General features: G+C 39.6%; 1 long non-coding RNA gene across 19 annotated transcripts in view; it reads right to left on the bottom strand.

Annotated features, from left to right (window-relative positions):
• Positions 1-14,237, bottom strand: part of LOC122439514 — a 517,062-nt gene that overhangs the window by 202,052 nt on the left and 300,773 nt on the right. Inside the window, exon 4 of one of the 19 annotated variants that reach the window (XR_006268897.1) lies at positions 363-510. The exons of the other annotated variants lie outside the window; for them this stretch is intronic. This is a non-coding gene — a long non-coding RNA (uncharacterized LOC122439514). Of the gene's footprint in view, positions 1-362; positions 511-14,237 lie in introns of those variants that run through there. 19 annotated transcript variants of the gene reach the window in all.

Here is a 14,237-nt window from a genome sequence, read left to right on the forward strand (position 1 = left end):
TTGTGTAGTTAATTATTTTCTATTTGCCCTTCAGAGCTCAATTTAAAAATCCCTCCACTGGGATAGACTTTCTGACCACTCGATCAGATTAAGTTAGAACTTCTGATAAATGCTTGCATACAGCATTCATCACAAAGGCAAATCACATTAATTTAATTAGCGGCTGTCCCCCTGGATGGGGTGTTAAGTTTCAATAACATCTCTCATGTCAACTGATACGTCTGCAAACATTAGTACAGTGTCCTATTCACAAAGGTGAATACTCAGTAAATACTTAGGACATGTTTTGTGGAACAGCTGGATTACCTGCAGTGTGATGACACTCTTTAGAAACTAGAAATTAAGGATCCCAATGCATACCTCTCAAGCATCATGACAGCTAGTGTTAGCCTTCCTAGAGACACAGCATACCAACTCCAAGCTGAGTCAAGTTGAGGTGGTTTCAATTCTGATTGTCACTTACTAGCTAGGTGACATGGAATAAATGAATCTTCCAACCTTTTAGTTTACCTGAAAAATGGTAAGAGTAATTATAGTTACCTCATAGGCTGATTATTTGATTTTGGCACACATTTAAAAATATCTACTCTACATCAGACACCTGGATAGAGGCTAGGATTAAAATAATATGCTACCTGGACAAGGCATCTGCCCTTCTGGACACTGTTTTCATTCATCTTGAATCTCCTAACTCGAGCACAATGCCTGGTATATATTAATTTAATATGCACTTGTGGAAGTATCTAACATAGTTCTTTGTTTTTCCTACTCATTTAAAGTACAGTTGAGATAAAAGCACCAATGAGGAAAAGCAGGGCACAAGAGTCATGGCTGATATCCATGGTGGACTCACTGGTAGCAGGCAGGATGCTAAGCGTGGTACATGGATTGTTTCACTAAATCTTCATTCAGTGATGTAGACTCACTCATTATTATCTCCAGCATAGAGAAAGGGAACTAAAGCACAGACAGGTGAAGTTGCTTGATCAAGGTCACATAGCTAATAAGCAGCAAGGACACATTTGAGCACAGGTGACTTCACTGTACCGACGGCACGCTTTAAGTTATATCAAACTCTAGCTGAGAAGCCAGAGTCCCAGGGAGAGAGGAAATGAAGAGATACATTCAAAGCTCAGAAAAAAAGTGCTGACATCAGAAAAGCAGCAGGAAAACATCTTTCTTTTCTTTCTCTGGCTATTTTCACCCAGCTGCTTTCTCTCTTCTGTTTTTATGCTCTGTATCAGGTAATAATACAGTTGACTATGTCGAACTGTATAGTTTTATTCAACTCTGTATTATATGCCATCAGTAAAAGCACTGAATCCTAAGAATGTCATATAATGCTATGTATTTTTGATAAGGAAACCCACTTAAAACAGAACTGTAGTCTGCTGATGATTCCACATACTAGTCTCAAAGCTCCCAGTGAAATGACGTTATGAAAGGTAGACAGAGAAACAAGCCGTATGTCGGAGGTACTAACACAAGGAAAGCAGACAGAAGACCAGTATCGGAGATCAAAAGAGCATGTATGTGACGTGGCAAAGCAAAGAGCTTCCCTAGGAGACCAAGAGCGGCACTTACCATCTCGTGTCAGTAACCAAGCTCATCGGTGTTTAGTGCACGTGAACAAAGTGTCAGGCTTTTTAAAGCTTTGTTTTGCTTTTGGACTTAATTACTTATGTGACTGACACTGATTGTTATTTCCAGTTTCATATCCAAATTGGGAGGTCATTCTAATCTACTGCTGACTATAGAACTTGCTTGGTATAGCCTCATAATAGTGAAATGCAAAATTACCCAAGAATGATTTATTAAGGTAGCATTTAAAAATTCTTTTGGAACCAAGTCTGTTTTATACTCAGTATTACTAAGGACCTCAAAGAGCTTTTGTTAATGTGAGTTATATCCACTGAAACTTTTTTAAATTAAAAAATGTTTAAGCTATTAATTCCAGAATTACAATAATAAAATCATTGTATACTAACATAAATGACATAATTTTTAAAAATAATAACTATTTCCAAAACAAAAAGTTAGTGAGAAGAATGCCATTGTTTTATACTTTTGCAAATCTCTTTACTGTCTGTCTTAGTAGAAGAAGGTTGGATTCTGTTACCTACTTCAGCGTTCTGCCTGCTACAAAATTATGTTTTGGTTGAAGTATATAAAGAAAATGTAGTCTAACAAAAATATACATGAAAAAGGAAGAAAGGAAGAAGTATACTTATGGATATTCTTCTTTGATGATGCATCAAAACTCAACAAGCAGCTTCTTGGAGTAGAAGCAAGTAGACTCTGAAACTGTATCAAACTTTTTGCATTCTCTAAGACTAAAATCCATTGGTCTATATTAAACTTTAAATAGAATTTTCACCCACACATACTTTTCTAACACTATGCACTGTTATTTGGAAAATACTGATTCAGTGAGTCATATACACATTCCAGCTATTGACACATTTTTATCATACAATATTTTTTAAAAGCACATTAGCTATTATGATTACAATCTCATAAAATTCTTTAAGTATTAAGAAGTTGTCAAGCTCATGATGGTAGATACAAATTTTCCAAAATTTTAATTTCACCAAAGAGCTAAAATTGTATCATTTGCCACAAATACTGCCAGGTGTTTGCCATGAAGTAACAGGCTCCCTTTATTCATTTTCAATAAATCTCTGCCAAATATCCAATTCAGAATAACTAGCTTGTCTTCCAGTCACTCTTTTTTAAGTAAAGATGGTATGTCATGAAAAACAAACAAACAGCTCATTCAACATGCAACTCAAACAACTACACAAATGCTCTTCCTCAAGAAACCATGATCATTAGGTAGACATCAAAGTGCTCCACCAAGGGTGTTCTTAAGTGTCATGGGATTTAGGGGATATTCTTAACCATGAGTTCATCATGGTGAAGAACATAATGACTAGTGATGTAGTTGGTGCCACTGATGATCATTATTATTCATGCTGCTCTCTCCGCCTCAGTGGACAGTGTACTTTCATGGCCTATGGATGCTAAGCTTGATCTGCTTTGGTCTATCAGTAGACATGACACAATCAAGGTCTTAAATCTTTCCCCACAGTTTGGCTTGGCTCTTGCTTGTCAGTATGTCAGTGCCATGAGAAGAGTATGCTCCTGGGAGCTATAGCCCCTTCAGCCTGTTTCCAAAACAAATGTATACGGAGCAGATTCACATTCTGGAGCCAAATCTAGTCAACTCACAGTTTAAAGCAGGGATGTCCAGATGAGTGTAGCCTAAATAAACTAAATTATTTAGCAATAATAAGCAATTATTATTCATTGCTTTTGCACCATTAATGCAAATGTTAAGGGAAAAAAGGCAAACAATGTTAGGATTATTAGGAAAATGGTTTTGTCTTTGCAGACACCCTCATAGGGTTTCAAGGGTTTGGGAACCTCCAAAGATCTGTGGACTATACTTTGAAAAGACCTCTAGGCCTTCCAGCACTATGACAAATAGGTGCTGTGAGAGTGAGAACCTGACCTTAGAGGAAAAGCTTTAAAACTTTCACCACTGAGTGTCATGTTAGATGTGGACTTGTCATACACAGTCTTTATGATGTTGAAATACACTGCCCTCTACACCAAATTTGTTGAGAGCTTTTATCATGAAAGGATGTTGATTTTATCAAATGCTTTTTCTGCATGTACTGAGATGATCATATAATTTTGATCTTTGATTGTCCATCTATTAATGTGATGCTTCATATATTTATTGATTTGCATATGTTTAACCACCCTTGGATCCCCAGGAATGAATTCCACTTGATCAGAGTGTATGATCATTTTAATGCACTGTTGAATTTAGCTTGCTAGTATTTTACTGAAATTCTGCAGTATCACACTTCCTGAGTTCAAACTATACTACAAAACTGGCAATATCATAGTTTCTGATTTCAAACTATATTCAAAACTATAATACACAAAACAGTATGATACTGGCATCAAAACATTTACACAGACCAACAGAACAGAATTGAGAGCTCAGAAATAAACCCACACATATACAGTCAACTAATATTTGACAAGAGGACCAAAAACACTCCACGCAGAAAAGACTGCCTCTTCAAAAACTGATTCTGGAAACGGAATGTTGACATGCAACAGAATGAGACTGGACTATCGTGCACCACTCACAAACATTAAAAAAAAAAATGGATTCAAGACTTAAAATGTAAGACTTGAAGCTATAAAATTCCCCAAAAAACATGGGGGAAAATCTCCTTGTTATTGGTCTTCACAATAAATTATTGGGTATGACACCAAAACATAAGCAACAAAAGTGAAAAAAAAAAAAAATGTCCAGTGAGACTATGTCAAACTAAAAACTTCTGCATTGGAAAAGAAATGACCAAGAAAATGAAAAGGCAAACTATGGAATGGGAGAAAACATTTACAGATCCTATACCTGATAAGAGGTCCATATCCAAAATATGTAAGAAACTCACACAACTCAATAGCAAAAATAAACAAACAAAAAACAAATAATCCAGTTAAGAAATGGACAAAGTAACTGAATAGACATTTTTCCAAAGATATACAAATGGTCAACAGGTCCATGATAAGGTGCTCAACATCACTAATCTCAGGGAATTGCAAATCAATGCCACTGTTAGATATCATCTCATTCCTATTAAAATGGCAGTGGTTATTATCAGAAAGACAAATAATAACAAGTGCTGTTGAGGATGTGGAGGAAAGGAAACACTTGTGCATTGTTGGTACAAATGTAAATTGGTATAGGCACTATGGAAAACAGTATGGCGGTCCCTAAAAAAATTAAGAATAGAATTATAATATAATCTGGTATTTCTACTTCTGGGTATATATCTGAAGGAAACAAAAACACTGTCTCAAAAAGACATCTGTATCCTCACATTCACTGCAGGATTATTTACAATAACCAAGAAGAAGTTACCTGAGTGTCCACTGACAAATGAATAGAGAAAAGGTGAGATAAATAGATAATAGAGATATAAGACAGAATATTATTCACCCATAAAAAAGGAAATTCTGCCATTTGTGACAATATGAATGAACTTTGAGAGCACTGTGTTAACTGAAATAAGTTAGAGGCAGGGGGAGGGCAGCAGGGAATGGATAAAAGTGGTCAAATAGCACAAATTTCCACTTATAAGATGAATAAGTTCTGAGGATCTAATGTACAACATGGCAACTACAATTAGCAATACTGTATTTTTATACGTGAAAGTTGCTAAGACAGTAGATCTTAAAAGTTCTCACTGTACGTATACACACACACACACAAAAGATACCTATGAAGTGATGGATATGTTAACTAACTGTATTGTGGGAATCATTTCATAATACAAACATGTGTCAGATCATCATGCTGTTCACTTTAAACTTATACAACATTATAAGTCAACTGTATCTCAATAAACCTGGAGCATAAAAAAAGCTAATAATAAATTGTCCCAAATGATGAATTTAGACAATTTTTATTTCCTTCATACTATTTTACAAGCCCTTGAAAATACTCAAGATTTTTTTCCCTAGTGCCTTTTCTTGTACAGCTATGGGAAAAGTTAAAGGGGAGAATCTCACATTTAATTAAGAAAAGAACCTTCAAATTTGAAGGCAGATGAAATCTATCAGGTTTTTTAATTCTATGGACACTTTGACTCTTCCTTTTCTGAAGCACTTCTAGTCTATTTCTGCTGAAGTGAAACTACATCTCCGTTACCATGTTTTGTGTTGAGAACCTCAAGGAGAAGCAGAGAATTAGTCTTACAAGGAGAATCAGTGAGTAATCAAGTGCTCAAGGACAATAGCCATCCACCGATGGGGAAGCATCCTGATGAAAATAGCACTGCTGCAGCCGCCCAGGGCTCACACTGAGCGAGCCGGGACCGGGCGTCAGATGAACAAGAGCCCATCTGCCACCACGCTTGCCAGGAAATGAACCCACGTGGGAGCACATCCCAGCCTTGTTCCTTCCTCATCCGTCTCCGGTGCAGGTGTGTCCAAATGAGGAAATCTAGGTCATGAGCTCTTTTTGTACCTTAGGCAGCAAGGGATTCTGGTGCAGACATCTGCATTATGTCTCAACAGGCAGAACAAAAAAAACGGGGACATGATCAAGACAAACGACAGTGTTTTCAAAACACGTTAAACAGCCATAGGTGCCTACTGTAGCCACAGACACATAATTATCCAGATTGAAACTGATAATATGCTGAGCCACAAAGAAGACTCGGGATGGTATTCGCATTGTCTAGCATTCCCAGCCCCCACAACCTGAGCCTGGAGAATGGAAATCAAATTATTTCAGTCTACAATGTTTTCTATTACACCTTCTCTATGTCCAAAGTATTTAATCTATTCTGAAACTTACTATGGGCATACAAAGGATTTTTTTCTAGAATGTTCTTTCCTAAAGGACTGACCTGTTTTCTGGAAATGGATCTGTGTTATGTGGTCCTAAACATTTCCTGCTGTCTTCTACTTTGTCATAACAGCAAAATTCCAATAAAGAATGAGAACATTCTGAATTTAAAAAAAAAAAACACCTTGTATTTGTATTGGAAAACATATGGTTCAGGCAGACATTGCTTCGGTGCCATGGAAACATCTGTTCTCCACCAAGTGTATCTAAATAGCCGGCAATTATCCAATTTTCAGTGGTGCAAAAGAGGTTCTCTACACAAGGTACCCAATCTTAATGTTTTTACGCATGTTTTATATCAACATCATATGCTAAATGAACAGCAAGTCCTACTGCCCACATTCATAATAGGCAAAATGTCAACTCTTTTCAGCAAAAACAACCAGTTTAAGATAGCATGCAAAGCTATCCTCTGTCCATGGGATTCTCCATGCAAGAACACTGGAGTGGGTTGCCATGCCCCTCCGCCCAGGGGATCTTCCCAACTCAGGGATCGAACCCTGGTCTCCTGCATTGCAGGCAGATTCTTTACTGTCTGAGCCACCAGGGAAACCCAGAGATTTTTGGAATCCTGGGAGGCTGAAAAATCTCAATCAGGTTTCTTCCCACCACTCAAATTGGTCAATAATTTGTCAAGGTGCTTCTGCCAGTGACTCAAAGAATGACAAGACTTTGCATTGCTCCAACAACTCAGGTTCTACCGACAGGAAATCACATGCTCCATATCCAGAAAAACCAGCCTCACCAATGACAAAACTGCTCACGCTGTGCCTTTGAACATTACAGTTCCACTCTTAGATGTGAAGCTATTCACAAGTCTTCAAAGCAGTGACTGCTTTTATTCCCTAGGGAAGCTTCTACAAGGCTGTAAATCTTCTGGGATAATAAGCAATTTTCTGAAAGCCCTACACCTTAGTAAGAGAGGAAAACTTGGTGTTCCTGGGAGCAGCGGGGAAGTGGCTACACTCTCTGTAGAATATTTTGGCAACATAGTGAGGATTAAGTTGATCTGCCAGCATCTGAGAGTTCAGGTGCATTTGTCCACCTACTTTAGCAGGAAAAAAACAACTCTCTGTTACAGAAGCTACCTTACCCAGAGAAGTTATTACTCATTATGAAGAGTCCCTTGGCGCTCTCTGCCATCTCATTGGCAGGTAGAAATGATCCTGAAGCCTTAATTGCTTTCCATAGGTCATCATCACTGTCATCCAATGCTCTTTAAGGAACAAAATTTTAAAGGCATCTAACATTATCAGCTGTCGGAGGGTTCAGCTCTGCCTTGTAAGACAGTCCTGCCTGTCAAATGGAGAGCAAGCATCACAGTGGAAAGATAGGCCTGCCTGCATTCAAGCAGATGCTATGGATTCTCTCATAGGAAGAAAGCAAAGAAAATGGAGGACCTGTCTCAGAAGAAAGAGGGCTGCATGTCCTAATTCACAAACAACTTCTGCACTAAAAAAATTACGAAGCCAATGAGAAAAGAACTGCTGCAGTCCAGCTTGGGAGCCTGATCAGGAAGAACAAAGAGGGGGACAGGCTGAAAGCAAGGTGTCAGTGATGTGAGGAACAGAAAGCAGCCCTGCCTTCCAGAAACGTTGGTGTGGCTCCATTCCTGTTCCAAAAGCTTGGCAGAGATAGACTGTCAGGAAGTCAGTGAAACTCTGTTTCTTTGGGCTAGAGTATAAATTGATGAAAATGGCATCTAGGAGCTAACCTTCTAAGACAATGAAGGTGCTCTCTTCAGCGTGCCCTGATGGGGCCCGGGGCTGAGGGCATCCATGAAGCAAGGGAGAAAGACCCCTGCAGAGAGAGGAGATGAGAGCGTGGTTCCCAAAGAACAGCCCAGGGAGAGGCAGAGAGATGGCAGACTTCAGCCAGGATGGTGTGAAGGAAGCCCCAGCAGAGTGTGTTGCTTTTGTAGAGACAACAACAACATTTAAATCTGGAAATAAGACCTCCTGGTTAACCCTTCACCTTGGCATCTGACTGGCTCATCGTCTACCCAAGCCCATGATATCCACATTTGTGACCAATGCCACGCTCCCTGGTGTGTCTTTGAGCAAGTGGAGTTAATCTTCCCCCAAGGGCTGGTTTCTCATGGCTTCTGAAGGGCAGCTACCACAGTGCTCATTGGCTGTAAGATCCAACTCTACCCCAGGTCGGGTCAAATTCTAAAGGTCGTGGGTGCAACTTCAGGGTCATCAAATTCATGGGCCAAAGAAAAAAAATGCAAGACTGAAGAACAAAGCTCTCAGGAAATTCTATCCTACGTAGAATTCAAGAGGATGAGGTATGTCTAGGGAGCACTAAAGTGGTCTTCTGATGTTTGAGAGACAGTGAGATATAGCAGTCAAGCAAGCCTGGGTTCAAATCTTAGCCATTCTATTTACTACCTATGGGAAGAATTACTTAAACTCTCAGAGCCTCAATTTCTTTATCTCCAAAATAGTGATGGATTCTGCTTCCTGTAATTTACAGGGGAAAACAAAGATGAAGCATCTTGGCAGAGTATCTGTAATTAATAAATGTAAACTTCAAGAAAAGAATCTTAATCGAAGGCAGTTTATTAGAAGGAAAACTAGAAAGTGAGTTAGGGAATTTCTATCAGTGATAACAAAGGCAGCCAGATATATTTCCTAAGTGTTAGATTATCAAGTGCCATTTACCTCTATATTAACTACAAATCCTGTTGTGTTTAGGGGTTTTTCCTGCTTGTCTTTATTTTTTATTCCATTTTCAGCCTATATCTATATGTCTAGTGTGCTATTTAAAGACTTCTACAGACTGACTATCTAGGCTCATGACCAAAAGTCCTCCCAGTGTACGTACACAGTTCATCCATACTTCCAGCCAGTGGGTATTACTGAGCACCTACTCTGTGTTAGACACTACAGCAGGCAATGAGGATCCGATCCTCAGAATGGTTCCTTCCTTCCTGGAAAGTATATTTCAACAGGTAAAAGAGACACAGAGATACCTATTGTAAGATAAGTGAAGAAAAGTGCTATCTCACCCCTTGAGAGTCCATTTACCTTATAAAACACTTCATCCCCACATCACTGGCAAGAATGTTCCTGAAAGAAGGAAGGGAAAAGGAAGGGAGAGAGAGGAGGAAGTGCGCCATCGAAAAATAACATAAACATGGATGTGCTAAGCTCCTGGCCCATACTTCACTGACATTTGACAGCAGTCCAAGCAGACTTCCCCTCCCCCACTGGCTGCCATGGGATTAGTAAAGTACCTCCAGGTGGTGGGGAGTTTATTGAATAGCCTTGTTAATGACGACCTTCCTGGAAACTCTGCCAGAATCTCTGAGCAGGTTTTTACCCTCCTCTGAAGCAATCATGCTTTATCAGTTTTCCTATATAATGACCTATGGCAATAAGACGATCATGGCAATATGACTCCATTTACTTCGCTCTGAGCTACAAATGGCCCGGCCGACAAGGTGAGCTAATGGAAAACTAACACACGGTGGCCCAGGTTAACAGCTGTTTCCATTGTAACTGTGGCCTGCGACACACAGGTATACTTCACAGGCCCTGATGCAGACTGCCATCTGCTCACTGAATGTTTTTCATTTCCCCAACATGAAGACAGATACCAAGAATTGGAAGTGTCATGGGCATCAACCCTTGCTTCTTTTAGGCCCAGGTGTCTGGAGAGCCCTCCTACTCGATTTACGTCGTGAACAGGGGAGTCTTTAACTTAGCACCCCAAGATTTCCCATTGATCTTCTGTGGGAGAAATAGGAAGGTTATGTACTTTATTCTGTCATTTTGCTTGAACATTTAGTATTTATGTACACTCATAATTTCACCACATTAAATCTCTCTGGAGTCATAATTGCACCAAGTTGTAGAAGCATTCAGGATGGGCACTTACAATCCAAACTCCTTGAACCATATCCCCAGTCTGAATAGAGAGAGAGTGCGGATAAGGCCACAGTGCTTTTGATTCCGAGAACTATCCTTTACCGTGATCCGGGGCCCTCTCCCTGTGAACTTCTGTAGTCTGAGTGCCCAGGCTGGTTGCAGCTGTCAGGGTGAGCGCTGAAGGACCAGTCTGACCCTGGAGGGGCATCTGACAGCTCCACATTGCTCTCATTAGTTTATGAGGGCTCACGTGGCCTACTGTCTGAGGCCTTTAGCTGAAACTGCAAGATACTGAGAACAATTCCACTCAATGTCCTCGTATGCTCGTGTGCTTGGTATTTGCGTCTCTCACTCCCAGAAACACCCAGCAGGGCCCGTGTCATACTTCAGGCAGGGGCTTGTCCCCAGAGCCTCCAACAGGGCCTGGTACATAGAAGACTCTGGTCTTGGTTCCACACTGCCTAATACAACCTGGTCTAGAGCCAGTCATTTAACTTTTCTGGGCTTGAGTTTCCTCATTTACTATTTACTAATTACTTTCATACAATACACTATAAAAGATATTCAATATCTCCTACAATTACTTCCCAGTCACTAAGAACTCTTAGCCATGAGGATGCTCTTTTATTTCATTTGAACTATATGAAGTTGCATGTTGAAGGTCAAAAACAGCTGAAGAGTAGAAATTTCATGTGATTTAACCTATCTCATTACATGCATTTTTACTGAGCCCCTCCTACATAAAACATTTTATTGTCAGATATTGGGTATTCAGTAATGAACAAAATGAGACACTGGCCTTACATTCTACTTGGAGAAGACAAAGAATAAAAAAACAAATGAATATATCATGAGTCATGCAGAGAAGGGCACCAAGAAGGAAAACAAAGCAGGATAAAGAGGCAGAGAATTACTTAAGAGCACGGGTACATACTGAAACTGGAGAGACTGAGAGAAATTTACCTACTGAATGTGAAGAACCTCAGCATCTTTCCTTACTGTGATCCAGATTTCTGGCAGGAAGGTGACAGATATCAGAAAAGCAACTATTAGGATACTGTTCTCTGAGCAATATGATTATCCCAAGAGAAAAGATCTAAAGACATTAATGTTGGATGTTAATATTAGTGGCTAATGTTTGTTAACAAAGTGGCTGACCCAAATCATGTTAAAGTGACGCCTAGTATACAGCTTCCAAAAGAGTTTTTTTTGGTGTCTAATACTTACATATGTCTTTTTTAAATGCAGTTCATGAGGTTCTCACAGCAAGTGTACTGGGGTGGTTGGCCATCCCCTCCTCCAGTGAATCACATTTTGTCAGAACTCTCCAGTATGACCCACCCATCTTAGGTGGCCTGATGCAGCATGGTTCATAGCTTCATTGAGTCATGCAAGCCCCTTCACTATGACAAGGCAGTGATCCATGAAGGGTGAAGTCAAGTGGGCCTCAGGAAGCACCACTGTTAATAAAGCTAGTGGATGCAATGGAATTCTAGTAGAGCTATTCAAGACCCTAAAAGATGATGCTATCCAAGTGTTGCACTCAATATGTCAGCAAATCTGGAAGACCCAGCAGTGTCCACAGGACTGGAAAAGGTCAATCCTCAACCCTTCACAAGAAGGGTAATGCTAAAGAATGTTCAAACCACAGGACAATTGCACTCATCTCCCATGCTAGTAAGGTCATGCTTAAAATCTTGCATGCTAGGCTTCAGCATTATGGAACCAAGAACTGCCAGACATCCAAGCTGGGTTTAAAAAAGGCAGAGGAACCAGACATCAAATTGCTGACATTCTCTAGATCATAGAGAAAGCAAGGGAATTCCAGATAAACATCTACTTCTGTTTCATAAACTACACTAAAGCCTTTGACTGTGTGGATCATAACAAACTGTGGAAAGCTCTTAAAGAGATGGGAATACCAGACCATCTTACCTGTCTCCTGAGAAACCTGTATCCGAGTCAAGAAGCAACAGTTAGAACCCTGTATGGAACAACTGGTTTGTTTAGGATTGAGAAAGGAGTATGGCAGGTCTGTCTGTTCTCACTCTGTCTATTTAACCTATACGCTGAACACATCATCAGAAATGCTGAGCTGGATAAGTTACAAGCTGGAATCAGGATAGATGGGAGAAATGCCAACAACCTCGGACATGTGGATACCACTTTAATGGCAGAAAGTGAAGAGGAGCTAAAGAATCTCTTGATGAGGGTGAAGGAAGAGAGTGAAAAAGCTGGCTTAAAACTAAATACTGAAAAAACTAAGATCATGGCATCCAGTCCCATTATTTCATGGCAAACAGAAGGAGAAAACGTAGAAGTAGTGACAAAGTTCCTTTTCTTGAGCTCTAAAATCACTGCAGATAGTGACTGCAGCCATGAAATCAGAAGATGATTGCTTCTTGGCAGGAAAGCTATGACAAACCTAGACAGTGTGTTGAAAAGCAGAGACATTACTCTGCTGACAAAGGTCCATATAGTCAAGACTATGGTCTTCCCAGTGGTCACATATGGTTTGGATAGCTGGACTGTAAAGAAGGCAGAGCATCAAAGAATTGATGCCTTTGAACTGTGGTGCTGGAGAAGACTCCTGAGAGTCCCTTGGACAGCAAGGAAATCAAACCAGTAAGTCTTAAAGGAAATCAACCCTGAATACTCATTGGAAGGACTGATGCTATAGCTGAAACTCCAGTATTTTGGTCACCTGATGTGAACAGCTGACTCATTGGAAAAGACCCTGACTCTGGGAAAGATTGAGGGCAGAGAAGAAGGGGATGACAGAAGATGAGATGGCTGGATGGCATCAGTGATGCAAAAGACATGAACTTGGGCAAACTTCAGGAGATGGTGAGGGACAGGGAAGCCTGGCATGCTGCAATACACAGGGTTGCAAAGAGTCAGAAACGACTGAGTGACTGAACAACTCTTAAATATAAACAGGCATCCAGGACTGACAGGTGTTTGAGGATAGCTGCTCATCTTAAGGTCAGGAGAAAAAGCCAATAAACAGTAACTTAGAGGAAACAAAACTTCACACACACAAAAAAGGTCAAAGTTCTTTGATGTCTTCAGAGAGAGGAAAGAAGAAATGGATACTTAACTGTTTAAAGAAAAATTTGGAAAATAAAATAATTCTAAGAAATAAACAAATCTATACTGGAGATGAAGGAAAAAAACTCAGTGAGATGGTTGCAAATCTCCTAGAAAATAACTAAAAATTATGGAAAATAGAGGAATGTAAACAAAGATGAAAAATCAAAAATAGAAAAATATATATAGGTTAAAAAAAGACAATCATCCACAAGGTCAATATTCAAATAATGAAAGTTTTAAAATGGAAGAGAATATTGGGGAGGAGGGAATGAAATTTTCAGTTAAATAATTCAAGGAGTAACCGAAATCATTGTGAAGTTTCAGAACTCTGGGCACAAAGAAACGAGCGTTTTCAGAAAGAGGAGAAGACAGGTTTCACACAACAATCCTGGACTATACTGGAGGAAATGAAACAATACTTTCTCCAGACTGGGAGAAATTCTTTCCAGCTTGAAATTTCTTACCCAGGCAATTAAACGCAGAAGTCAAATAAAATTATTTTTAGACATGCAAGGTTTCAAAACATTACTTTAAAACTTACTCAGAAAAGTAATACAATAGACGTTCCATACAAAGGAGCAAAACAAGAAAGATTACAAAGGATCCAAGGAACAGGAGCTTGTTGACAGAGGGAACAAGAATCCCAGGGAGATGGTGAAAAGAAATGCCAAGCTCACAACTCTGCAACCTGGCTAGAGAACTCAGAAGACTCTAGGATGAAGACCTGGATATGCCTGAGATTTATACACAGGAGAGTGAGTTTGAGCATAATTACACAGAAATATAAGTAAATATAATAGCTCAGTTGGTAAAGAATTCACCTGAAATGC

The sequence above is a fragment of the Cervus canadensis genome, chromosome 4, assembly GCF_019320065.1.
Source record: "Cervus canadensis isolate Bull #8, Minnesota chromosome 4, ASM1932006v1, whole genome shotgun sequence".
In the NCBI taxonomy this organism is placed as follows: Eukaryota; Metazoa; Chordata; class Mammalia; order Artiodactyla; family Cervidae; genus Cervus; species Cervus canadensis.